Here is a 26571-nt window from a genome sequence, read left to right as displayed (position 1 = left end):
GACTCTTCTGCCCCGTTCCATCCAACTACTGTCTTGTCTCTTCCCCACCTCGGTCCTTATCCGAGGTGTATTCTCCTTTGTAACCCAGTCCCAGTTTCCGCTTCTCAGACTTCTTGACCCAGTCTCTTCCCACCTACTCTCAGTTATATTGCCTAGCCAGTTGCAGTTCCCACCTCACTTCTGGGTCTGTCTAAATCCCAGCCCTTTGCCCCTTCCCTGGGTCCTTGTTGCAATCTCTTTGCCCAGGCAGCTCTATACTGCCCTGCCCCCCCACCTCCTCAGGATCTTAGTTCTTCCCCTCCATCTTTCATTCCCCAGTCCTCAGGCTCCCTCTCCCCTACCCTGCCCATAGCTGCTTGGCCGACTTGACTACTTCAGTCCACTACATCTGCTTTGGCGCTTGTTCTCTCAGTATTCACAGGCACCTTCCTCCTTCACATTGCCCGGGTGCCAGCAGGAGGGTCAGTGAGAGTGCAGAAGAGAGAGTCTCTTACTCTAGCCCTGAACAGCAATCGCAGGGAAAGTTTTGAGCGCCTGTATCCCCACACTGGAACATGCTGAATTGAGGTATGGAGATGGCATGTGTGCAGTGCAGTCACTTACAGGAGATGTAGCATGCAAATTTGGGCAGGTGTTCATTGCAACAGCAAAAGGTACATCCTTGGTACAAAGGCCAGTTGCCTGCCAAATATCCTTGTCCAAAGTGTAGGGTTGCTAGACCTTCTCAACAAAATGACTGTAAGGATTTTTTAACGTGGCAAAACATGTTTTCCCCCTAAATTCGTTCTTAGAAATGTCTGACCCATTTTGGCCGAAACATTTCAAAATACAAAACAAATGAAACCAAACAAATGGGGAAAAATAGAACAACCCATTACAGCCTGAGGCAGATGCTCAGGATGGAGAATTTGAGCCCACCTTGTTAAAGTTTGGACTGTTACAAGAATCTGAAAATATGGTCATATAATAGGCGGTTCTGCTATCTCCATCTATAACATAGGCTATCTCCAGTAACTCCACAAACTTGTTGGATTCAACTGGTTGCAGAGGTGGGTCTCAAGGAGGTACCTGGATGTGGAGAGAATATATGGCCTGTGAACCAGTTTGGGAAGGGTGCGCTAGTTGCCGGGGTTATTGTGAAAGAACATGGGAAGATGCATATGGGGAAAGAGAATAAATAGGACTTCAAAGCTTTTGTCATTGACTGAATGTAGGGGCTGTTTTGGAAAAGAGACCAGGGTGGACTGGTAGGAGAGGGAGCAGAGAGATGCCAGAAGGCTGGGATAAGAAGCTTGAACTTGCTGCACTGACGGAGGGGAAGCCAGAATAGGGAGATAAAGGGAAGAAGAGGTGGAGTTGTGGTCAGATTGGTGAACAAAGAAGATAGTTGCAGCAGCTGTGAGGGGCAAGGGATAGGGCAATTTGCATTTTATGGAGACCAGAGAGGAGGAGAGTGCAGTAATTAAGAGGAGAGGTGATGAGGCCTGAAGAAAGTTTTAACTGTAGGGATAGAAGAATGGGTTTTGGAAATGCTTCATTTCAGATATGCAAAACAGTCAATAATAAACAAAGGGGCCTTGGGTTACAACTTTTAAATGAATGAGAGCTTTGTTTTTGCCTTGTCTATTCATTTATGTAAGCTTTTTTTATACAGTTTTAAATATATTTGGCTTAATGTATTTTTCTAAAAAGGACTCACAATTGTTTACAGCATAGCACTACTGTAGATTTCTTATATTTTTACATGTTTAGCTTTTAATTTAATTGAAAGTTCATGTTCCTTTTTTTAAAAACATAACCCTTCATTCACTGTCTCCTTTTGCTGCAGTTTTCTGTTGCAGTAGAACATAATGGCGTTCTAGCAGCATTTGTGTTTCAAAGTGAGGAAGCTGGTACATGATTTAGCACTCTATTGCTTCACGTAGGACAGGGGCAGGCAGACTTTTTGGCCTTAGGGCCTCATCGGGTTTCCAAAATTGTATGAAGGCCCAGTTAGGGGAGGCTGTCTCCCCAAACAGCCTGGCGTGACCTGGCCCCTGCCCCCTATCCGACCCCTTCCCCCGCTTCTCGCCCCCTCAGGACTCCTGCCCCATCCACCCCTCCTTGTCCCCTGACAGCCCCCAGTCCCAGTGCCCCTGACTGCCCCCCTGCGGTTCCATCCAACCACTCCTCTCATTCCTGACTGCCCCCCCATACCCCTGCCCCCATTCAAGCCCCCTGTTCAGCCCTCTGACCTCCCCAACCCCTATCCACACCCCTGCCCCTGATCACCACCCCGACCTCCCCTGCCTTCTGTCCAACGCCTTCCTGCCCCCTTACCGCACTGCCTGGAGCACCAGCGGCTGGTGGCGCTACAGTGCGCTGCCCAGAGCACCAGTACAGGGAGCCGTATCATGCGGCTGGAGTCAGCCATGCAAGTGCGCAGCACAGAGCACTGGGTCAGGCTGCGACTCTCCAGCTGCGCTGCCCAGCAAGAGCTCGCAGCCCTGCCTCCCAGAGCGTTGCCCCTTTGGCTCAGTGAACTGAGGCTGTGGGGGGGGGGGAACATCAGGGGAGGGGCTGGGGGCTAGTCTCCCAGGGCAGGAGTTCAGGGGCCAGGCAGGAGGGTCTCACAAGGCAGATACGGCCTGCGGGCTGTAGTCTGCCCGCCTCTGATGTATAATGTCCAGCAGTCAGTGTTAAAATTTTGACTTGACGATTGCTAAAAGTCTTCAGAGATGACATACTTGAACCTCACTGCAAATGGACAGCACATGCATTCTAATCAAACTAAAGATAGTTTGGGTACTGCTGACCCTGACCCTATGGCTGCCAAGTATATTAAAATAATAATATATTATTGATTGCATTTTTATTGTAAGTGTTCCATAACTGTACACAAAAATCTGATATCTTGTGAAAGATATCACATATATATCATAGATACTAAACAATAATATTATGCAATATTGAGATATAAACATATTTATGTTTCAGGATAGATGTTTTTGTCTGTATTTTTAAAAAAAAAAACTTGAAGGCTAAATTATTTGGAATACGGTACATGAATAAATCTCAGTAACAAAACAGATGAAGCATTGCTTCACTTCTACAATTCTGTTTATTTTATATAATACATTTTCGTGTTAACATAAGCTTTTTAAAACCATATCATAGCAAATGTTGACTGCAAATATGGTAGTGGTGGTTTGTTTAATGTAGGTGTCACTTTATCTCCTTGGTAACCCGGCTTTCCTGTGAGAGGGAAATTTCTTGTACATCAGTATGGATGCATTGTTTTTACACTTTAGAAGTGCTGTGTTGCCTTGCCAATCATCCTATTACAACCAGTTTAAGACCAGTAGAACTGACGAACTTGTGTGTGATTGGGTACCATATGCTGGGAGGGATTTGTAGAAGGAAGGGCTGCAGTCTTTCAGCAACAGAGTTCAGGCTATGTCTTTGCTTCATCATCTGAGAGAAAATCCCCAGATAAGGCATAAGGCTTTCAGAGTACAAAAAAATAGAGTGATAATTTATTTTACATGAAAATTACTTATCATAATGATGCAAAGGAAAAGATGTGGTCACTTGACCATATCATACGTTTCTGTTCACATTGTAAATGTGTTGAATAGACAGAGCTAAACAAGGTAAGAGGATCATTGTCGTTTATTGAATGTTTAAAGAGTTTGCTGCAGTATGCTGCATACCATATGTGTTGCTTGGGAGTCAAGGAAACAAGGTTTCTCCGGGCATATGTAGTCCCTGGAGGTGAAATGTGAATTTTATATAATCCTGTATGAGTGAATTAATTTTTAAAATGTGAATTGTTCTCTTGAGAAATAGAACACAAGTGTATGTATATTTCATTCAAAATAACACCATTTAAAAAAAGGAAATAGGTTGGTATGTTTCAAAAAATACTGTTAGCCTAATTGGATTCTTAGCTGGGTTTTCATCTGATAGTGGTTGCTTGGTTTAATAAAGGCAGTTGGTTAACCTAAAAATCAATAAAGTTTGCAGTAGATATGTTTCAAGATTCAGATGGAATTGGAACATGTCTGTTCTAAGCAATTGCCAGTATAATGTCTGAACTAAAAACATGATTGTCATTCCACTATGACTTGTATGAGGGACTGAAAGTGTTTTTTCAATACACAGTGATTCCCTGTGTTCTTAAGGCAAGCTTCTAAAGAGTTTTAGATATTGTCCTTTAGTTGAACATTTTCCCTGCCATTTCCAGGTCTTTGTTTTAGGTTTAAAAGTAGAACCTTAATTGAAAACAGGAAAATCAAGGTTAATAATACTTACTGCAATTATCTGATCTTTATACATTTTTAATGAGAACACACAGCCAGCAGAATAATTTAATGAGCAGACTGTCTTTTAAAGCAGTCCTTTCACTATGCTGAACAATATCAACTTTTTTGCTGAAAATTAGCAGGAGGAAGCAATGGAGAAGATTTATATTAAATGGTCTTGGCAATGAGAAGGAAAGGAGGTATTTGAGACAGAAGTCTATTAAATTTTACATGGAATGGGGAGTTTGTACTGTATTGTTAGACCATGAAAGCAACAGTTTATAGTAAATTTCACCAGAATATTGCAAGAGAGGTATGCAAATATAGAGTCTAATCCTGTGAGGTGCGAAGCTTCTTCCGCTTCCATTGACTTCAGTGGGTGGTGATGGTACTCAGTACCTTCCACGATCAGACCCATAGATAGCAACAGGAATTAACTCTGTCTTCCAAAACATTGCAGTACTGCAGAATTTCCTGTGTATACAAGATGTAGTATAATTTTAAAAGAACAAGCAAAAAAAAAATAATTGTAATGACTTTAGGTAAAGCAGTGAGAATTTCTCTTATTTTTTCTCTAATGCCTGTTATATTAGCTAAGCATTACTACTCAAAGTACTGTTGCCCACAGATGTGAAATAATTAAGATTGAGTTGTTGAACAGTAAATATCAATGTGTTTAAAGAAGAAAATGGATTTAAAAACATTCTTACTTCCTCTAAACATTAGCAATAGTGTAATTTTTAGCAGAGGTTTTGAATGTTTGCACTAGTAACAAGGTAAACTATTTTTTAAAGGGCAACATGATATAGATTCTTATAGATGTACCGTTTGTACTTTTAAGGAGAAGTACAAGACGCTCGCTCAAAAATTCTGATGTCATCTCCCAGTTTTTCATGATCCACTTATTCTTTTCTTTTCGGGCAGGAGTTGGTTCATGTCTGAAAATACCTGTTAATGCTGGATAAAGCAGTTGACACTACTTTTGGATTATTTATGTTCTAAACTTGTAACTTTTAAATGCTTAACTCATATGAGTTAATGTAACAATGTGTTTCTTTAAATAATTTTAACAAATGTATTATTAAATATAAAAGGATAGAGAATCATTTAGAAGTCTAATGTCACAGATTGGTATTATGTCAACAATGTTTCCAATTGCTGCCTAAATTTTAAATATAGTATTTCTGTGTACATACATGGAGAATGCATCAAGCAATCTAGAGGAAAACTATCTGTGAAAACTTAAATAAATAGTTCCATCTTTTCTAAACTACAAAATATAATTTAAGATTCACGAACAGAATTTTCTTCACATACAGAGTTTGTTTTTGTGTGTGTTTCAAAAACAAACAATTCTCCTCAAGGATACAAGCATGAACCTTCCCTTTTAGATCCTTCCCACACAAAATAGACCTGTTATACTTTTAGGTGGGCTTTTAGGCTTATGGTCTATCTATCTGGGAGAAAAAAATTGAAATTATTTGTAATGAACGTGTAAATACTTGATATTAAATTTATTTGGGGCTAGATTCTAATAACCTTACTTGTGTTTAGTAGAACATTTCTCCATAAGTAGCCCCATGGATTTTAGTGGGACTACTCATGGAGTAACTTATTACTTGGTATGGGTAAGGATGGCAAAATCTGGCCCTTAGAAATAGTATGTAGTCACTTTTTTAAATACCATGGCTATGTTGAAACCAAGTTTAGTCAATTTTTTTCAGTAACGTGAAGTTGTGTTTAATGGTGGATATCTGCTCTTGTATGAGCTTATGCAGTGTTTGTTTTGATTGAAAATTGAATTATTAATTTGTAGGGAACTTAGTTTTAGGATACATATAGTATATATGCTTCAGCAGTAGCGTAGTGCTGTGCAGAAATCATCTGTGCTTCCTGCACATTTGTTTCCAGCTTTTCACAGAGTACATAGGGCCTGGTATGTTTGTGATATCATCAACTGTTAGAGGAGAAAAACAGCTGAGCTCCAGTCCTAGAGGTAAAAGGAAAACAATCAGATATTTTTGTTTTTAAATGTATCTGTTTTTATTATTATTTTGAAACATAAAGCTGGCAATTAACTTCAAATATACTCTCTACTTTCTACTATTTCTTCTGTAACAAGAAAGTAGATATGAATGACACTGCAAAATTCAAATTAGGTGATACTTACAGAAGTACATCTCAGTCTTTACTTACCTACATCCTAGAACAATAAGTGAAGCATGCAAAAAAGTAACAGCACTCAGCAAGGAAGTAGGAAGTAAGGGAATAGTCTGTCCACTGTTTGGATGAGTAATGTGTAAATAAGTGAGGGAAAGCAAGATATGTATATGTCAAATAGGAAAGAAGACAGAAAAGTTATAACAGTATAGTTCCTACACAGAAAGCAGGGTAGGATATAGGGACGGATTGTTCCTCATCAGATTCTGTGTTCGTTTCCTTTTTTCATCAATAATTTTTAGATATATCTGTGTGGAAGACACATCCTGAAAGAGAAAAGGCTTGTTATATATTACATTGCTCATAAAAGAAGACAAGATAGATGCAGAGGTCTATATGTTAATAAAACCGTCTATACTGTAGTCAGTATTTCTGTTACAGGAACTGTATCAGGAAAAAATTAAAGTGTTTACTCTTTTAAAAGTGTTACAGGATGCAGCTAGGCTTCTCTCTATCTTTCAGGATTCAGTGAGAATGGCAATTACAGAATGTTGGGTAGCTCATTTACTTTTATTTTTTGTAGATTCTGATTACTACTACTAACAGACAGTATAGAAGACCATCCTCGATATCTAGACCCAGCGAAGAATGGATTTTATTTTCTCCTAGGTGTGCAAAATATTTCCCTATGGGATTCTGAGGGTTTTGAGATTTTCAGGTACTTGCTTCATGAGTTATTGTATATGCTGTGGGGCCCACAGTCTTTTTTTCACAAGCGTCTTTAATTTTCTGAGTCTCTGTCATTTTGTGTGTCCTTTTTTTTAACTTGTCATGCAGTTTTCTGGACTTTGCAGTTTGTCAGCTGTCACGAATGTAAATGATGGCTTCCTGATGGCTTCCACTTTATTATCAGAATTTGCTTTCCAGAATGGAGTTCATTTTATTTATTTTCTAGTTTAAAAGTTTCCAGCAGATCTCTCTAGTAGAGCTCTCCTGATGCTGAAGTGGTGACGATATGGCAGATCTGGAGGTAGCAGCTCTGTGAAGAGTCAGTGGGACACACAAGCTTAGCTTTGTGATTGTCATACGACTTAAATAGTTTATAACAAATATGTAAATATTTAACACTAAGTGCCACAGTTCGTAAACAATCAGCTGTAACTCTGCATTTCTGGATTCTCTGACAGTAGGCCCTGCCCCCTTTTGTAACTGAAGTGTAAGCATGTGTTCTGTTAATGATTTAGGACTTCAACACTAGTTTGTATTTTATTTATGTGAAAGGTTGAAAGAATTATCCTGGGATTTCTTTGACAGCAGCACTCATTGCTAGCTAGCATAGTGCTCAGTAAGGGCTGTGAAGTTGGTGATCCTGTTGCTTCTATTCTCGCCAGTCTACTTGTCCCTAGCCCTCTTCCCAGGAATGAGGTTGGGGACATCCGCCAGTCTCCAGTCATCAGGGCAAGACCTCCATGCTGTGCCCTCTAATTTGTGTATCTGTGGGTTAGGTTGGGATGACATCCACACCCCATTTCCTTAGGTAAAATAGAAAACAAGTTCTTTGCTGGATTAGGAGGGTACAGAACTGCAGTATCAACTAGTGTGATAACAGCCACAGCACTATTGGGCAGACTCAAGACGCCTTTATATGGAAGGGGAAGAAATGTGCATGCAAGGGAGTAGATGATGGTTTTGTGTGGATTGGCTGTGCTGCAGTACTGCTTTTCTAATGTATGCACTGAGCATGCGTGGAGTTTTGTTCTAGAAGCAATGTGTGCTACTGTCGCTTCAAATTAAAAAGTATTTCAGTTCACATTTAATTTTTCCAGTTCTTTTTGATCCCTCTGCTGCTACTTGGCACTTTCTGAACCCAGACTGTTCTATGGCCTTAACTTCTTTACAGAACACTTTCATTGCCATGGTGGCTCCATTCTGTGCAGGCAGTGGGAAGCCTTTGAAAGTGCTATGTCTGTGCTGCAAAATCTGGGTAGCCAGCATTTAAAAAAAAACCCAAAAACTCAAAACCAAATTTAATCCTCATTACTCTGACTGGGCAGTGAACCCACATCACTTTCAAAGGCTTCTGCTCCCTGCACAGAGAGTGTCCACAGTAACGGCTCTTTGAAGTGGCAACACCACCATCAAGTGAAGCAGGCATCTTGATATTGGCAAGGAGGATCAGCATATATCTTAAAGGGTATGCCAACACTGCAGTGTATACTTGTGTTCTGGCTCATGTGCATGGAGGCATATGCTTGCCAACCACAGCTCTGAATGTCTCTACTGTCAGACTCACACTATCCTTACCTGTGTAGCAAGGCCATGCAGGTTGTGCAGTTACACGGGTTTGGGGATAGGATTCCAGCAGCATATCGTAGGGTTCTTAGTGCCTTGGTTGCTGGAGCCACTCTAGAAATTGTTTTACAGTGGTGTTGGAGGAGAACTTGTTGAGCGTCTGCGTGGAAACTAGTTTTAGCCCACTAACAAATTTAGGCTCTTCATGCTCCATCTGGGGCCTTGGCATGAAGCTGCTCGTACTTGTGACTGAGCTGTTTGAGGAAGGGTAGATTTTTCTACAAGACAGTGGCTGACATTTGAGCAGTGGTTTTTGACTCTTGGAAGACAGCCATGGGTCTCAGAAAGGAAGTATATTCATGACAGTCTATACACTACTCTAGCTGCGTTTGCTATGGATTCCCCATGGGCAGACTGCCACTTCTGGTGCAAAATAACTAGAACAACATGGTGGGAATACATTGTCATGGAGACCTGGGATGAGCAGCAATGGTCCAGAACTTCCACATGAGGAAGCAGACCTTCATGGAGCTCTATGAGGAATTCACCCCCTCCAGCTGATCCTCTGGCCCCAGGACACGCAAAAGAGGGAGAACGCAGAACAAATCATGCCAAACCAACCTAATTTTCTTCTTTGACAGGGTTACTAGCCTAGTGGACGGGGGAAGCTGTAGTGGGTTACTAGCCTAGTGGATGGGGGAAGCTGTAAATGTTAATTTTAGTAAGGCTTTTGACAATCTCACATGACATTCCCATGAACAAACTAGGGAAATGTGGTCTAGATGAAATTACTATCAAGTGGGTGCACAACTGGTTGAAAGGCCATACTCAAAGAGTAGTTATCAGCAGTTTTCTATCTAATTGGAGGGGGTGGGCTATCTAGTGGTCCTGCCAGGGGTCAGTCCTGAGTCTGATGTTGTTCACTATTTTCATTTATGACTTGGATAATGGAGTGAAGAGCATGCTTATAACATTTGCAGATGACACCAAGATGAGAGGAGTTGCAAGCACTTTGGAGGATAGGGTTAGAATTCAAAATGACCTTGACAAATTGGAGAATTGGTCTGCATTCAACAAGATAAAATTCAATAAAGACAAGTCCAAAATACTTGACTCAGAAAGGAAAAATCAAGCACACGGCTACAAAATAGGGGATAACTGGCTAAGTGGTGTTACTGCTGAAAAGGATTTGAGGGTGATAGTGGATCAGCAACTGAATGAGTCAACAGTGTGATGCAGATGTGAAAAACGCTGATATTATTCTGGGATGTATTAATAGGAGTGTTGTATGTAAGAGATGGGAGGTAATTATCCCGCTCTACTTGGCACATGTGAGGCACAGCCAGTTCTGGACACCACACTTTAGGAAAATGTGGACAAATTGGAGAGAGTCCAGAGGAGAGCAACAAAAATGACAAAAGGTTTAGAAAACCTGCCCTCTGAGGAAAGTTAAAAAACAAACAAACTGGGCATCTTTAGTCATGAGAAACGAAAACTGAGGGGAGACCTGATAAGTCTCCAAATATGTTAAGGGCTGCTCTAAAGAGTGCTATGATTAATTGTTCTCTATGTCCACTGAAGGTATCACAAGAAGTAATGGGCTTAATCTGCAGCAAGGGAGATTTAGTTTAGATATTAGGGAAAGCTTTCTAACTATAAGGGTAGTGACGTGCTGGACTAGAACTCCAAAGGAGGTGGTGAAATCCCCGTCATTGGAGGTTTTAAAAAACCTATTTAGACAAACACTTGTCAGGAATGGTTTAGGTTTGCTTGGACCTGTCACCGCACAGGTGGCTGGACTTGAAGATTTCTTAAGGTCCCTTCCTGCTCTCCATTTCTTTGGTTCTATACCAGTGCCAAAGTAGGTTGTTGTTGCTATCTGGAAGCTTGTTACCCCCGACTATTACAGGTCTGTCACAGACCAGTTTGGTGTTGGCAAGTCCACTCCCAGTACTGTAGTGGTGGAGGTTTATGAGATGATGAATCCTGTGGTCTATCCACAGGTGGTAGACACAGCCAATGGACCTGAAATAATGGCTGGCTTTGAGAGAAACTGCGCTGAGGCTACTGATGGCACTCACATGCCCATGTTTTGGTCTGCCTCAAGAAGGAGATAAATATGTCAGCTGCAAAAAGCACTTGTCCATTGTTCTGCAGGCATTGGTCAACCGCAGACAGGTTCATAAACACCAACATGGCATGTACTGGCAAGATGCATGATGGCAGAGTGCTGAGAACATGTGATATTTACATGAGTGGACAAGCAGGGATTGCATTACTGCTATATGGTATGGCTATCAGGGTGTCTGTACCCACTGTTGTTTTATGGGTCCTTATCTACCCTCTACTGCTGTGGCTCATGAAACTGTGCTCAGATCTCAGAGCATCTAGCAGAACATTTAGTTACACACTGAGGCCAGGTCTACACTGCGACTTTAAATCGGTTTAATGGCCGATATACCGATTTAACGCTGTACCCGTTCACACGACGTCGTCATTAATATCGAGTTAAACAGCTCCTTAAATCGATTTCGGAACTCCTCCCAGACGAGAGGAGTAGCGCTAAATTCGATAGTGATAACTCAGATTAGGGTTCGTGGACGGAAATCGACATTATTGGCCTCCTAGAGGTATCCACAGTGCCCACTGACGCTTTGGTCTGCAGTCCGAACTCGGATGCGGAGTGCCGGTAAACAGGAAAAAGCCCCGAGACCTTTAGAATGACATTTCCTGCTTTACGTGTCACTCTGATCAGCACGGTGGCGATGCAGTTCAATGCAAAGTAGCTCCTGCATTGAACTTACGGGAGATACCTAGATCTGATCGCTGTATGGTGAGACAAAATCTGTTTTATCAGAGTCCGTGTAAAGAACAGGAAATGCCAAAGCGTTTGAAAAATAAATCCAGATACACGCGGTGCGTGACAACCGTAACGGGAACGCCAGAGACTCAAACGGATGCTCATGGAGGGGAGGGGGTATATGAGGACTACAGCTACCAGTCTCACAGCAGTCTCTTGAAAACTATTTGCATTCTTGGCTGACGCCCAATGTTCTGTAGCTTAATACAGGTGTCTTGCGTGGTTCACGGAAAGCTGTCAGTCTCTCCCCCAGCACGTGAAGAGAAGTAAAATAATAATTCTTGATATGTAATTGTTTTTTTTCACCTCTGTGTCTGAATGCTCGCTGGCAGGAGTACGCGAAGTGTTGCAACGGTCAGAGATACTGTTTTGATCTCAGGGTCCATGATTGCTGTGCTATGCGCGTTTGCCTAATCATCCGGGAAAAAGGCGCCAAGGTTGTCTGCTGCCTTCACAAAGGAGGGGTGAGGCTGTACCCAGCACCACTGGGGGAATGTTTTTGTCTCTCAGGCTGTGCTCTCTAAACCGAAGGTGGAACTGTGGATACGTGAGGAACAGCTACCACAGTGCACGCTCCTGAAATCGATGTCGTTTTGACCATGGACAAACAATCATTTCCGTGATTCCACTGTGGACGCGCTAACTGATTTTATTAGATTGTTTTTGTAGATTCGTTTAAGCTAATTCGAATAATCGTGCAGTGTAGACGTACCTGATGGTTGTGGAAGTGCACATTTGTTGGCTGAGACAATGGACTGTCTGCCAACTCATTTGGAGAGTGTCTACAGTGTTGTATTGTAGTTGTGTCTGTACAATGTCTGGAGCCTTTTGTGGCGTTCTCATAATGAAGTGGGTCAAATACTGCTGGTTTACAGTCCAATACGGGCCATCAAAAGTGCTCTGTCGTTTGTTGGACAGGTCAGGAGAGCAAGGGAAGTAGGGAGCCTTGGACCTGCGTTCCTTGTATTGCCAGGCAGTCGACTACGGAAAACTGCGATGCTGTCGGGGGCACTGTTAATGAGTATAAACTTCAAAAAGAATCTCACAAACTAAATGATTGGCAACAATGGCAAATGAATTTAATGTGGATAAATAACAGTAATGCACATTGGGAAAACCCCACACTTATAACTACAATATGATGGGGCTAATTAGCTACACGAGTCAGGAAAGATTTGGCGTCATCTGGATAGTTTATGAGATGTCACGCCAGTGGCAGAGCAGTCCAGAAAGGGAAAAGAGTTTAGGATCATTAAAAAGGGGATGGATAAGACCTGAACATATTTATTGCCTTTATAAATCATGGTATGCCCACATCTGAATATGTGCGTACCAGGTGTGGTCTCACTACCTAAAAGATATTCTAGCATGAAGTTCAAAAAGGGAAAGTAAATGATTAGGGGTTTGGAGAGGGTCCATACGAGGAAAGATTAAAAGGCTAGGCCTCTTAGCTTGGAAAGAGCGAGACTAAGGGGTATATGAATAGAGAGATATAAATATATGAGTGTGGAGAAAGTGGATAAAGGAAAAGTTATTACCTTATTCCCATCAATCAAGAACTAGGGCGTCACCCCAATGAATTAATAGGTAGCAGTTTAAAACAATAAAGAAATGTTCTTCTTCACATACACAGTCATTGTGGAATTCCTTCTGAGGAGGTTGGGAAGGTGGGATCATAACAATGTTTAAAAGGGACTGGAAATCATTGTGGCTAAGTCGATAAATGGGTATTAGCCAGGAAGGTAAACTGGTGTCCCTAGCCTGTGTTCATCAGAGGATGGAGATGGATGGCAGGAGAGAGATCACTTGATCATTGCCTGTTAGCTTCACTCCCTCTGGGGCACCTGGCATTGGCCACTGTCGGTAGACAGATACTGGGCTAGATGGACCTTTGGTCTGACCCTGTACGGCCGTTCTTATGTTTTTATGTTCTTATATCAATATATTGGGTACTTCTGATTTATTGTTGGTTTATATAATTATAAGAGTTTTTTAAACTTTTATTGAAAGCTTTGAATACAATTTCCTGATTTTTCCCTTCTTTTTCCAAGCATTCACGCACCAGTGTATTATACAATCAGACTAATTTATTAACCAAACCAAAGGTACTGAAATATCCAAGCATTGCAGGCATATCAGCTGCCTGGCCACAAAAACTATTAACAATAGTGTCAACTGAAATAAAGTATAACTGTCTTCAAAACAGTGCCAGTTAACTGAAGTCCAAGCTCTGTGGTCTCACTGGTAGTGGACTGGATATCAGAACTGTGCCACCTGTTCTTCCTCCTCCTGATTGAATGTGTTGACTTTTTTGTATGCTGCTTTACAGGGGTGTAGTGTACAGGGTATATCAGATCATTCCAGTTCATAGACTTGTTCATAGCCCACCCAACCCCTGAGTTTTTAGTGACTGTATTGGCTGTAGGATATGGTAGCATGGAAGAGAATCCGTTGTCACTGGAGTTGGTATGGGTTGCTGTCAGAGAGATCAGCTGTTTTAACAGTGCCCCAGCCTGATCCCTGTCTCTTTGGTCATGTTGGAGGAAACTGGCAACTATTTTGTCCTCTCACTCCCTATCCTGCTTCTCCCCTCCTTCCTAGTACTCCAGGTGTTTATCAGACTTGTATGCCATGTCATATAACCTGTCATCTCTGGGCCTCTTTCCCCGCTACTGGTTCAGGGTCCTGCCTCCTAAAAGACCTGTCTTCCAGTAGGTGGACTGTCTCAGAAGCTTTGACCTCTTGGCTTGGTGCCATAGAGGCAAACGACTCCTGCAGTGCTGATAGAGCTGGAAAGTTGCAGAGCTTTTCCAAGAACAAACATGGCTCCGACCAAGCTTTGATACTGTCCAGATGTGACAAAGAGGGCAAGGAGAAACATTGTTCTAGGCCGATACTGTCAGGTGCAGCTTTACCGCTGGTATGTCTGCTGTTTGGTTCCTCTGTACTGTGCAAGCCTAAGTATCTGGCTCTGTTGACCCCCAACGTTTCAGAGTATAATGACTTTTTAGAGTAGCATAGATAGGCAGTTGTGTCCTGTTGCCCTCAGCTGGTACCGTCTTTACTACTGTCTGAAGCCTTGGGCAGATGGATTTCCTGATGAGTATAAAGGCTTTGAAATGAGTCTTTAGGATTTCTAGAAACTGCACATCATGGTGGTGAGGGTAATAAAGTAGGTTTTTCTATTAGAACCAAATATTGTAAACGTGGTCATAATTTGGGCAGCAAAACCTTTAATCCTGGGAATGATATGTGAAGTGGAAAGAACCCAGACTGAATGAGAGAGCTCAGTGTGTGTTTGTGGGGCTGGCAGGTAGAAAAGATATAATCTTTTTACTTGCAAGCTAAGCAAATTTTATATGTAAATCAGTGAGACACAATGAATACAAAAAGCCACAATATCATTTTGACTAAGTCACTTTTCAGGGTAGAACCATACTTAAGCATGATCACAGCGATCACACCTCTTTGCTTTCTGACATTTAAAAATTGACAGAACATATTATCCCTGATTGACTTTTTTAGTATTCATTCTTTAGACGAGAATTTTGCCGTACAGTGCATCTGCCTGTAAGAAAGAAGACCTTGACACACACAACCTGTTTGGAGGAAAGAAGTGCTAGGAACAGCTAGGACATGCATCCGATGAAGTGGGTATTCACCCACGAAAGCTCATGCTCCAATACGCCTGTTAGTCTGTAAGATGCCACAGGACTCTTTGCTGCTAGGAACAGCCTAATACTTTGCCTTAAAAATAGCGTGTGGTGCGTCAATGTGAGATTTGTGCATGGTCAACTTTAGTTTTTAGATTAGAGTTTAGTATAGGAATTAGGAGAGATGAATAAGAATTATCCAATATAAATTTAATGTAATACAGATTGGGGGACCTATATAGGACTAAAGCAGTAATCAAGTTTAGTTTTTCTTTAAGTAAACAACATAACTGTAAGGATTCTCCTATTTTTTTTTTTAAATTCTGATTTTATATTAAAATATGACTGGCATCTCTGCTTGCCCAAAGCCATCTTTTGATTTGCTAGTTTGGCCTTTTTGTTGTCAGAATCATGCATAAACTCCTAAAGGTGCACAGCAGCGCCTTTATCTGCAGAAGCAAAGTTGAATCTCTATGGTTATTATTAGAGTTGGTCAAAAATTGGTTGCTGGAAAATTGAAACATTTTGCAGGAATGGATCAATTTTGTCAAATTTAAACATGTCGATACTTCCTGAGGAACAGATGGCCCTGAGTTTTGACCAGCGCTAGTCACTATGTGAAAAGGGTAATGAAAAAAGCTAGAAGGGAAAAGTTTTGTACTTATTGTCTCCATTCTACGTGGTTTAACTCAATGGATGTCAGGTGGGGAGAAATTTTTATTTATTTAAAATGTTAAGTGGCTTGAAAGCCCATTGACTTGAAGGCACGTCATACCAGGTTTAAGAGCTTGTAAAATATTTTTAAAAAAAAGCCATGACCAAAATAGTTTTAATATACTTCATTTTAGGTTTTTTGTTTTTTGTTGTTGAGTCTATTCTCTTTTAATATTTTACTCTAACAAAAATAAAATTGAAGATTTAGTACATTAATCACTTTTACAGTATCATTTTTGTTTCAAAATCTGAAAAGGCAACATCTGGTTTGTTTTAAATTTGGTTTTTGCAAGTCCTCCTCTACCATCAGAGTGTATGTCTACACTTTTGAGCTGGTAGTGTAATTCCCTAGTCGAGGAGACAGATCTGTGCTAGCTGTATTGGAGTTAACTACCCTCTATTTTTAATAGGCTGTGGCAGCGTGAGTGGAGGGACAGGCTAGCAGCCCTGAGCACATGCCTAGGATCGTGCAAATGGGGACAGAAAATAAAATCTGTGCTAATTTGACATCATTCCTATAAACTGAATAAATTGTTAGAGTTTAATTGTGCAGGTCCTCTGCTCGCACTGTGATTAATGACACTGTCAGAAGTACAAAAAATTACTTTTCTGAAAAGAAAAAGGGGATTAAAACAGAATTTCCGTACAGCCCCAACTCCTCCAACACAACAAAACAAAGGTGGCGTATCTAGCCTGGCATAGATGTATTTGAAAAATCAAATTAACAAGTAAGAAACAAGCCATCTCCTGTGCCTTCTTGTATCAGTTCAAATGTGAGGGAAGTTCAATAGCGGTGTTCCACATCACAATAAAAGGGTCATTACCTAAAAATCTGAGAGAACTAAATGTGCACTAAATGACTATGGAAGTCGTCATCTGCAGTGACTGCAATAGCACATTTATAATTTGGCCAAATCTCTGTCTTACACAGTTGTTGAAGGGAAGCATTTTCTCTCTGAGCTTCAGATAGAGGCTGTCTGTGGAATGGAATTTGACTAAATGCCACCAGATTACTGTGTTGGAATCCAAACCTCTGGATCCCAAGGTCTCAGCAGGCTGTAGCATTTTTTCCTCTATTGGCATCTCTGGCACATTTCCTGAGCCTCAGCTGTCAGTCTGCTGCTCCTTCACAGAAATGGAGGCCCAGAGTCTACCTGCCTTTGGCCTTCCGGGCCAGTGCTGACCTCCCCTGCTCCAGCCACCTAGTTTAAACACATCTTGTCAGAGAACATCCCCCAAAGGTGTGAGCCATCTGGGTTAACTCTTCAAGGGACCAAGTGATAAGTGTAGCATGTAACACACAGACACTAACTCAGAATTGTAACACATTATTCTTTACTTAATCATGTGAGACTTACACAGATCTGTACAAACAAAATAAATGCTATACACATTTCCCTTACTCTAGTTCGCTCTTTCCTTGGGGGGTCATCTGTGTTCAGGTAGGCAGGGTCTCCACTTCCCTGCCTCTTTTGCCTCATCTGGCTCTAGCAGCAGCTTCCCTTATCTTAAACTGGTGAAAAATGGTCAAAGAGGGAAAGCAAACAAAGGACTGGTCTGCATTGGGATGGGGGGTGGTTGATCTAAGATACACAACTTCAGCGACGCTATTCATGTAGCTGAAGTCGAAGTATCTTAGTTTGACTTAACCTGGCCATCCTCATGACAGTGAGTCGACTGCCGTGGCTCCCCCGTTGACACTGCTTACTCCTCCTGCCGAGGAGTAAGTAGTGTCAACTTGCGTGTCGATTTGCTGATCGATTTATCATGTCTAGATGAGACACGCGATAAATCGATCCCCGATACAGATTGAATACTACCCGCCGATTTGGCAGGTAGTATACACGTACCCAAAGAAGCTTCTGCCCTTTGTGACCTTCCAGACCCTCTGTTGGGTAACTCCCTGTTTCACCTGAACAGGTGACAACAGAGTCCTACCAGGTGACTTTGTTGCTAGGTGACCTCTCCCCTGACAGACCAGTTCTCCTGGTTGGGAGCCAGTCTTTTGTCTAGATTGATTACCGTTCAGTGGTCAGGTGCTTCGGTCAGTAACCCTGTTTTGTCATTCCTTTGCCACTCACTTCTCCAATTCTGGTCCAACATGGTAACAGGACAATAAAGAAGATAGAGAACCACACATCCACAAGAGAGGCTGCAGTCTGGTAAAGAGAGAGAGAGTTCCTAATCACAGAACATAGACAGAATTCACCAACAGTACAGACAGAGGCTCCAAATCATCAGAGAGATAGCAGCTGTTCCCAGTGTTAACAGGTCCTGTAACCTGAAATAAAACCTTTACTTCCGTCTTTGTCTGGGGTGTCTTCTGTAGTGATCTGGGGAGGAGAGCATGGGACTGTGTTACACATCTGTGATAATTCACCAAGAAAGTTGTGAACCATGGTTTTGCTATCTTTATAATGTGACCATGAAATGTGCGCACTGAGGAAGGCTGAAGGGTGGAGGATTCAGGTTTTGTGGTCACCATCAACTGTTGCATATTAAATGGCAGGACAAGATTAGAAATGAGCGCTTTTGTGCACCATGCTTTAAGAAAGATGTGAACAAACTGGAGTAAGTCCAGAGGAGAGTAGCAAAAATTACAAGAGGTTTAGAAAACATGACATAGGAGAAAAGATGGAAAGAACTAGACATGTTAAATTTAGAAAAGAGATGGCAGAGGGGGATATAGGTCTTTAAATATGTAAAAGGTTGTTATAAAGGTAAGTTGTAAATTTTTTTCTACATCTGCCAATGGTAGGGCAAGAAATAATCAGTTTAGTTTACAGCAAAGGAGCTTCAGTTTAATATTATGAAAAACTTTCCAACTATAAGAATGGTTAAGCACTGGAACATGTTACCAAGAGAGGCTGTGGAATCCCTGTTCTTGGAGGTTTTTAAGATCAGCTTCGACAAACAACTGTCAGAGATAGTCTATGTATACTTAAGCCTGCCTAAGCACAGAGGGATGGACTAGATGACCTCCTGAGGCCTCTGGCAGCCCTACATTTTTAAGATCCTGTATTTTGTGGCTGAACCCAGTAACCATCTCCATCGTACCGGTTTTGTTTTGATACAGATGTATTATTAGGATGGAAGACTAGTGAATTACAAACCATGTTTACTAAGAAGTTAGTCAGTGATCACTTGATTGCCAAAAGCTTCGGCGATGTGATAAGATTGCCAGTGAAGGACACAGTTGAAACATCCAGCTAGGAGAATGATCTGAGTGGTGCTCGATATAAAAGTAAGCTATATCCCTCTGGGATTTGCCTTGAAAATCATGATGATGAATAGGAAGATGGACTGGTATAGATCCCATTTTGGGGTTTGATCCAACATCAGCTCATCCATTCTGCATCAGTGTGAATGGACAAGTTGGAGAGTTGCATGTGTGCTCTATATGGTCTTGCAAAGAGGCAGGGTGAGGGGCTGGGGAATCTATTGATTAGTTTTTTCTAATTAAAACAAAAATGATTCCTTATAACCTAAAGCAAGAAGGATGATATAACTTGGCCCAGTCCCCCTTCCAGAAGGTCACCAGTCTGTGTTGTAAGTGGACCCAACTGCTGGATCCCATGTGCTTCTAAATCAGTAGGGTCTGGACTGAGTCTAGTCCCTGTTGCTAACTCTGGGTCTCCAAACTCCAAGGTTCAGACCTCTTGTCTGAGTCCTTCCTCACAATTTAGGACTCTGCAATCCAGCCTCCTCAGATCGCCTCCGCCCCCCCCCCCCCCCCGTTCCTCATCCCCTATTGCTTGCACACAGGCCTTCAGGGTTCCATCTAGCTGTGGGTGCTCCAGCTTCTAGTCTGACACCTTTTGGGACAACATGAGAGGCAAGCAGGAAACATGGGCTTAATAAAAGAATTTGTTAACCACAGTCATTTTACTCTTAGAAAGTACTAGAGAGTTATGTAACTTTGCAAAATAACAAAAGTCCTAAGATGCACCCACTGCTAACTTAATGTCATCCCTTCTGTACATCAGAGGTCTTGTTAGTGTTTCAGGCTAGGGAGAGGCCATTCTGCCATCTCCCTCTCCAGCCCAGTCTTCTTGCATGTGGTGGTGAATGAGTAGGTGAGTCTACTGGAATACATCATAATAACCTTGCATTGGCTAAGATTAGACATGAGTTCAGCACATTACACAAAATGAATGTCATAAACTAAAATGAATGTTACCATACAAAATGGAATTCACAATTTGACCCACTCTGTCATAGGGAGGTGACATCATTTGTCATACAGATCTATTGGAACAGATTCTCCATTGCTCCATTCCTGCACTTGGCATAGAATTGGAGTAGGAGGCAGGTCCTTGATGAAACTTAGAGCAGTTTAAGGACTGTTCTACATTGTGCCATCTTGTAACAGCTCCTTAGGGGACATTATTCTGAGTAAGAATAGCCAGAGAGCTATGCATTCTAGTTATACCTCAACCCTCCCTAGAAAACCCCCTATATTATGGGCTGAACTGGGGAGGCAGCAGAGCTGTTGGGAAAATGCTTTTGTTGGGGTCATCTTGGGGCTGCTGTCACCTCTGCTGTAGCCCCTCTATGCTAGGCTGGTGGTATATAAGGGTCAGAGCATATTCTAGAATCTGGCTGATTAGGAACACTTTTCTAGAAATGTTTGTACATTCCTGAAAAATATAAAGTATGTTGTTAGTATAGCAGAATGACCAACTTCTGTAATTTGACGTGTATGGGCCCTCCTAACGTACCCTTCTTTGGGAATTTACTCAGGGCAGTTTGCCAAAAGCAAAGCATTGGTGTCCAAGAGAGGCCCAGGGATAAATTATCTCTGGCAAGGATTATTAAACATTGTCCACAACTCTTCTGTGGGATTTTACAGATTAAATCTCTACATAGTGACTGAAAAGCTGGCTTTCCTTTAACTTACCAAAAAAAAAAAAAACGGTGAAGTGATAAAGAGGAATGATACAAAATCAGAAAAGGGGCAAAAAGGAGATTACTGTAAATATAAAATATATTTGAAGGAAAAAGTAAAAACAATTGTCTGGTGTTGCATTGAATTGTAGCTAAAATGGAACAAGTATAATTCCATTTTAACAACAATATTTCTAAAGACATCAGTGCTGCAAAATATCTTTGAGTCTCCAAGTCAGCTGTGCAGTCTCTTGAAATATTTTCTGAAGCTTTGTTACACATAATCCTTTAGCAAAGAAATACAATGAAGTGCTTGAAAACTTGTGCGTACATTCATTTGAATTATGCCAGGGTATTATAAACCTCGTTATTACACAGTTGGTGGGATACATTTTTTCCTCTTTCCCCAAAGGACATCGGCCATGTATTGTTATACTGTAAAGCCAGCTTTAAAGTATAAACCCAATAGATTTTCTTAATAAGCTCATTGCTTTACTGTAAATAGCTTGGAGCATAGTAAAAAACCTGAACCTTAGTTATAGTAGCAAAAGGGTCAACATATCAGATTAGTAATCTTGGCAAGGAAGTTAATTAAACTGATATTTGTAGGTGTCATAAACAGATAGCTAAGGGTTAATGTTTCTTTTACCTGTAAAGGGTTAACAAAGGGAACCAAACACCTGACCAGAGGACCAATCAGGAAACCGTATTTTTCAAAGCTCAGGGAGGGAATTTTTGGGTGTGGGTCTTTTGTCTGTGTCTCTGCTCTAGTGCTCTCTCGGCTCTGAGAGAGGATCTCTCTACCTTCAGATTTTCTAATCTTCTGTTTCCAAGTTTAAGTACAAAGGTAGAAGACAATAGGTTTTTATATTGTTTTTGTATTTACATGTGTGTAGTTTGCTGGAATGTTTTAAATTGTATTTCTTTTTGGATAAGGCTGTTTATTCATTTTTCTTTAAGCCAAATACCCTGTATATTGTCAACTTGATACAGAGATCATTTTTATGTCTTTTTCTTTCTTTTTATATAAAGCTTTCTTTTTAAGACCTGTTGGATTTTTTCCTAGTTAGAACTCACCAGGGAATTGGTGGGGAGGAAGGAAACAGGGGGGAAGGGAAAATCTCTTTGTGTCAGAGTTGCAAAGCTTACCTTTGCAGGGACTCTGACTGAGGGTGAAAGAAACTTGATCTCTCTGTTTTGCATTTCAAGGAATTGAAATAGGGTGATCGTCCAGGGCCATCCAGGGAGGGGAAGCCTGGGAGGAAATAAAGAGGAGACAAGGGGAGGGGGTTATTTCCCTTTGTTGTAGGCTCAGGGCATCTGAGTCTTGGGGTCCCCCAGGGAAGGTTTGGGGAGACCAGAGTGCGCCAGACACTGGAATCTGGCTGGTGGCAGCGCTATCAGATCTAAGCTGGTAATTAAGCTTGGAGGTTTCATGCAGGCACCCACATTTTGGACGCTAAGGTTCAGAATTGGGACTCATGCTTATAACAGTAGGCCACATTGATAAATACAAGTCTGAACCATCCATCCCAGGGACTTTATGCTAGTGAAATTAAAATAAAGATTTAACTGGGTTTGAAATGAAAATTAGCCATGCAGCTACAAACAAAAATCTAATGTTCACTAAGAAAAAATGTCCTTTAAAGTTTCCTTTAAAAAGTAAATCTTGACCAAGCATTGTTGTATAGGTTCTACTTATTTGTGAGAGGTCACAGCCAATAGTTGTTTTTTCCTGGTTCAGATTTACTTAGGGAATTCCAGCCAGGCATATCAGATTTATTTAGGGAATCTGTCTGGCAAGTTACAGCGGTAAATACAGCAAACATTCCCTCTGTCATATTCTGCCTGTTGTGTGCACAAGTAAGCATAAGAACATAACATAAGAATGGCCATACTAGATCAGACCAATGGTCCATCTGGCACTAGTATCCTGTCTTCTAGCAGTGATCACTGCCAGTTGCTTCAGAGGGATTGAACAGAACAGTGATTTTGCAGTGATTCATCCTATGTCATCTAATCCCAGCTTCTGGCAGTTGAAGGTTTAGAGACCCTCGGAGTATGGGGTTACATCTGTGACCATCTTGACTAACAGCTAGTGATTGATCCTCCATGAATTTATCTAATTCTTTTTTGAACCTTTCACAACATCCCATGGCAACAAGTTCCACAGGTTAACTGTGCATTGTGTGAAGAAATATTTCTTTGTTTTAAACCTGCTGTCTATTAATTTCATTGGACGACCCCTGCTTCTTGTGTTATGTGGAGGGATAAAGAACACTTCCCTATTCACTTTCACTATACCATTCATGATTTTGTAGACTTCTAGCATATTGTCCCTTAATTGTCTTTTTTCTAAACTGAACAGTCCCAGTCTTTCTTATCTTTCCTCGTATGGAAGCTCTTCCATGCTTCTAATAATTTTCATTGCCCATCTCTGTATCTTTTCCAATTCTAGTTATCTTTTTTGAGATGAGGGGACCAGAACTGCACAGAGTATTCAAAGTTTGGACAAACTATGTATTTATATATAGAGTGGCATTTTTTTTTAGGTACTCTTACTGTTTGTTTACCTTTGGAATATATGTTTAGTTTCAGCCTGTATTATGGTGTTTTTAAATCGTCTCCATGCAGTTTGCAGGCATTTCACCCTTGTAACTGTCCCTTTTAAATTGCATTTAACTAGCTTCCTCATTTTTGTGTAGTTTCCCTTTTTGAAATTAAATGCTATTCTAGTGAGTTTTTTTCATTTCCCCCTCTCTACCCCCCCCCCGATGTTACATTTAATTACATTATGATTGCTATTACCAAGCAGTTCAACTATATTCTGTTCTTGGATCAGCTTCTATGTTCTACTTAAGCCTAAATCAGGAATTGTCTCTCCCCTTGTGGATGACAGGACAAGTTGCTCCATGAAACAGTCATTTAATGTGTATAGAAATTTTATCTCTACACCCCCCACCCCGCCCCGAGGTGACAAATACCCTGTCAGTATGAGAATAGTTGAAAAGCCCCATTATTATTGTGTTTTCTGACTTTGTAGCCTCTCTAATCTCCCAGAGTATTTCACAGTCACTGTCACTATCCTGGTCAGGTGGTCAGTAGTATATTTCTCCAGCTATGCTCTAATTGTTCAACGGTGGAATTTCTCGGCATAAAGATTCTATGATACAACTTGATTCATTGAAGAGTTTTACTTTATTTGACTTTATGCTCTTTCACATATAGTGGCACTCCCCCACCAATGCAACCTACTCTGTCATTCCTATATATTTTGTACCCTGGTATTACCACCTCCCATTGGTTATCCTCATTCTACAAAGTGTCTGTGATGCCTATTATATCAATATCCTCATTTAAAGCTAGGCCTCTAGTTGTCCCATCTCAGTATATATACAAATGCCAGAAGTCTAAAAACACTTGTACATTTTGTCAACAATTAGTTGCTTGCCTTCATTTATTATATTTAAATGGGACTGGTTTATATTTGACTGTTCCTCACTACCAGTCCTTTTCCAACTTCTTTCCTATCCTCTTTACTACCATATAGAGTTGATTCATTAATAAATTCATCCCTAAGGGATATCTCTGCCCAAACCATGTGCTCCTCCACACCTATCATCTTTCCCCCAGCCCTTAGTTTAAAAAATTCTCTACAACCTTTTTAATTTTACACGCCAGCAGTTTGGTTCAATTTTTTGTTTATGTGGAGCTCATCCTTCCTGAATAGGCTCCTCCTTCCCCAAAACGTCAGCCCCTGGGAAAGGGGAAGGAGGAGCCTATATAGGAAGGATGAGCTCCATCTAAACCAAAACAGAGCCAAACTGCTGGTGTGAAAAATAAAATATAATAGGTAGTTCCTAATAAACCTAAAACTCTGCTCCCTGCACCATTGTCTCATCCACACATTGAGATCTTGCAGTTCTTGATCCTGCACATGAAACTGGAAGCATTTTGGAGAATACTATCATGGAGGTTCTCATAGACTAATAGACTCGTAGGTCAGAAGGGACCAATATGATCATCTAGTCTGACCTCCTGCACAAAGCAGGCCACAGAACCCTACCCATCCACTTTTATAACAACCCCTAACCATCGCATGGAGATTGAAGTCCTCAAAACTTTGGTTTGAAGACCTCAAGCTGGCAGAGAATCCACCAGCAAGTGACCACATGCCCGATGTGAAGAGAGGCGAAAAACCTCAGCCTGCCAATCCGCCCGGAGGAAAATCTCTTCCCGACCAAATGAGCGATCAGCTAACCCTGAAGCATGTGGGCAGACTCACCACACGACCCAGGAAAGATCTCTGCAGTACTCAGATCCATCCCTGCAAACATACCCCTCAAAAGGCCTTGAGCAACTTATTTGCTTGGGAGATTAAAATCAAGATTTTCCAAATTGGGGGCCAACATCTAACTATCCCTCATATACTCTCATATTCTTTTACAAGCTTAGTCTTAAAGCCGATAAGTTTGCCCCCAACTACCTCCTCAGAAGGGCTGTCACTTCATCCCTAATGTTAGAAACCTTGTCTAATTTAATCTACTCTAACACCAGTTGTACCCATTTGTTCTTGGCTACTTAGTACTAAGCTTAATAATTCCTTCCCTCCTAAACGTTAATCCCTACTAGATTATTATTAGAATCAAGCATATCCCCCCGGCCTTCTTTGCTATGCGTAACAACGCCCAACTCTCTGAGCTTCTCTTTCAAGAACATTTCCATTACCGGATCATCCTAGTAGCCGTCTCTGACCTGTTCCAGTTAATTCATCCTTCTAAAACATGACAACCAGAATGCACACACTATTCCACTTGGGTCGTCACTCAGCCTATAAACGTACTACACCTCTCTATCTTGCTGATAATACCTTGCCTGAGCATCCTAAAAACGATTTCCTTTTTAATGGCCTATCGTTGCGGTCAATGAGATCTGCTGTTCAACCAATACCCCAGGTCCTTCTCCTCCTCTGTTCTTCCAAATCGATGCGTCCAATTGTATATTAAAATTCTTATATAATCCTAAATGATGACTGCACTTTTCACTGTTATATTTCTCCTTACTACTACTGCAGTGTTACAAGGTGGTCGTCATCCTGCATTAGTTTCCGGTCCGTTTACTCGTTAGCAATCCCGCAGCTTTGTCTCTCCGAAACTTATAAGCACATTCCCGGCTCTTTGCCAGGCAGTATAAAAGGTTAATAAGATTGGTCCAAAACTGATCCTGAGGACTCCACATAACCTACTTCCAGCCTACAGTTACCCTCAAGGACCCCTAGAGTTCCATTAACATTCCTTATCACCTTACAACTTCATATTCATCCCCTCTTTTCCAATTTACTAACAGTCCATGTGGAACCGTGTCAAATCTTACTGATCGGAAATAGATTACTACGCATATTCCGTTTGGTCTAAGTATCTGTACTCTCAAGAGGAGATCGGTTGTTTGCGCACAATCTATTTAGTAAATTCCATGTGCGTCTCCAATTACCATTGATCCCAAATGTGCAACTACTTCTCCTTTAAAATTTTCCAAGACCTTCATACTACAGACGTCAAGGTACAAGGCTAAGGTATCGATCACTTTTTTTCCGTTCTTAAACATAGGACTAGTTTAGCAATTCTCCAGTCGTACGGTCAACCCGGTCTTACCGATTGCATAAAAATTCTGTAACTGAGCATATTATGCGCCAGTTCCTTTAATACCTTGGATGGAGATGCCG

The 26571-nt window shown here is 41.2% G+C and overlaps 1 protein-coding gene across 11 annotated transcripts in view; it reads left to right on the top strand.

Moving 5' to 3' along the window:
* Positions 1-26571, top strand: part of MBNL2 (muscleblind like splicing regulator 2) — a 180712-nt gene that overhangs the window by 26885 nt on the left and 127256 nt on the right. Inside the window, exon 1 of one of the 11 annotated variants that reach the window (XM_032771434.1) lies at positions 3423-3632. The exons of the other annotated variants lie outside the window; for them this stretch is intronic. The gene's annotated coding sequence lies outside the window, so the exon portion shown is untranslated. Of the gene's footprint in view, positions 1-3422; positions 3633-26571 lie in introns of those variants that run through there. 11 annotated transcript variants of the gene reach the window in all.

The sequence above is a fragment of the Chelonoidis abingdonii genome, chromosome 1, assembly GCF_003597395.2.
Source record: "Chelonoidis abingdonii isolate Lonesome George chromosome 1, CheloAbing_2.0, whole genome shotgun sequence".
Taxonomy (NCBI): domain Eukaryota; kingdom Metazoa; phylum Chordata; order Testudines; family Testudinidae; genus Chelonoidis; species Chelonoidis abingdonii.
Note: the sequence above shows the minus strand (reverse complement) of the source record. Positions and strands in the feature narration are given on the sequence as shown.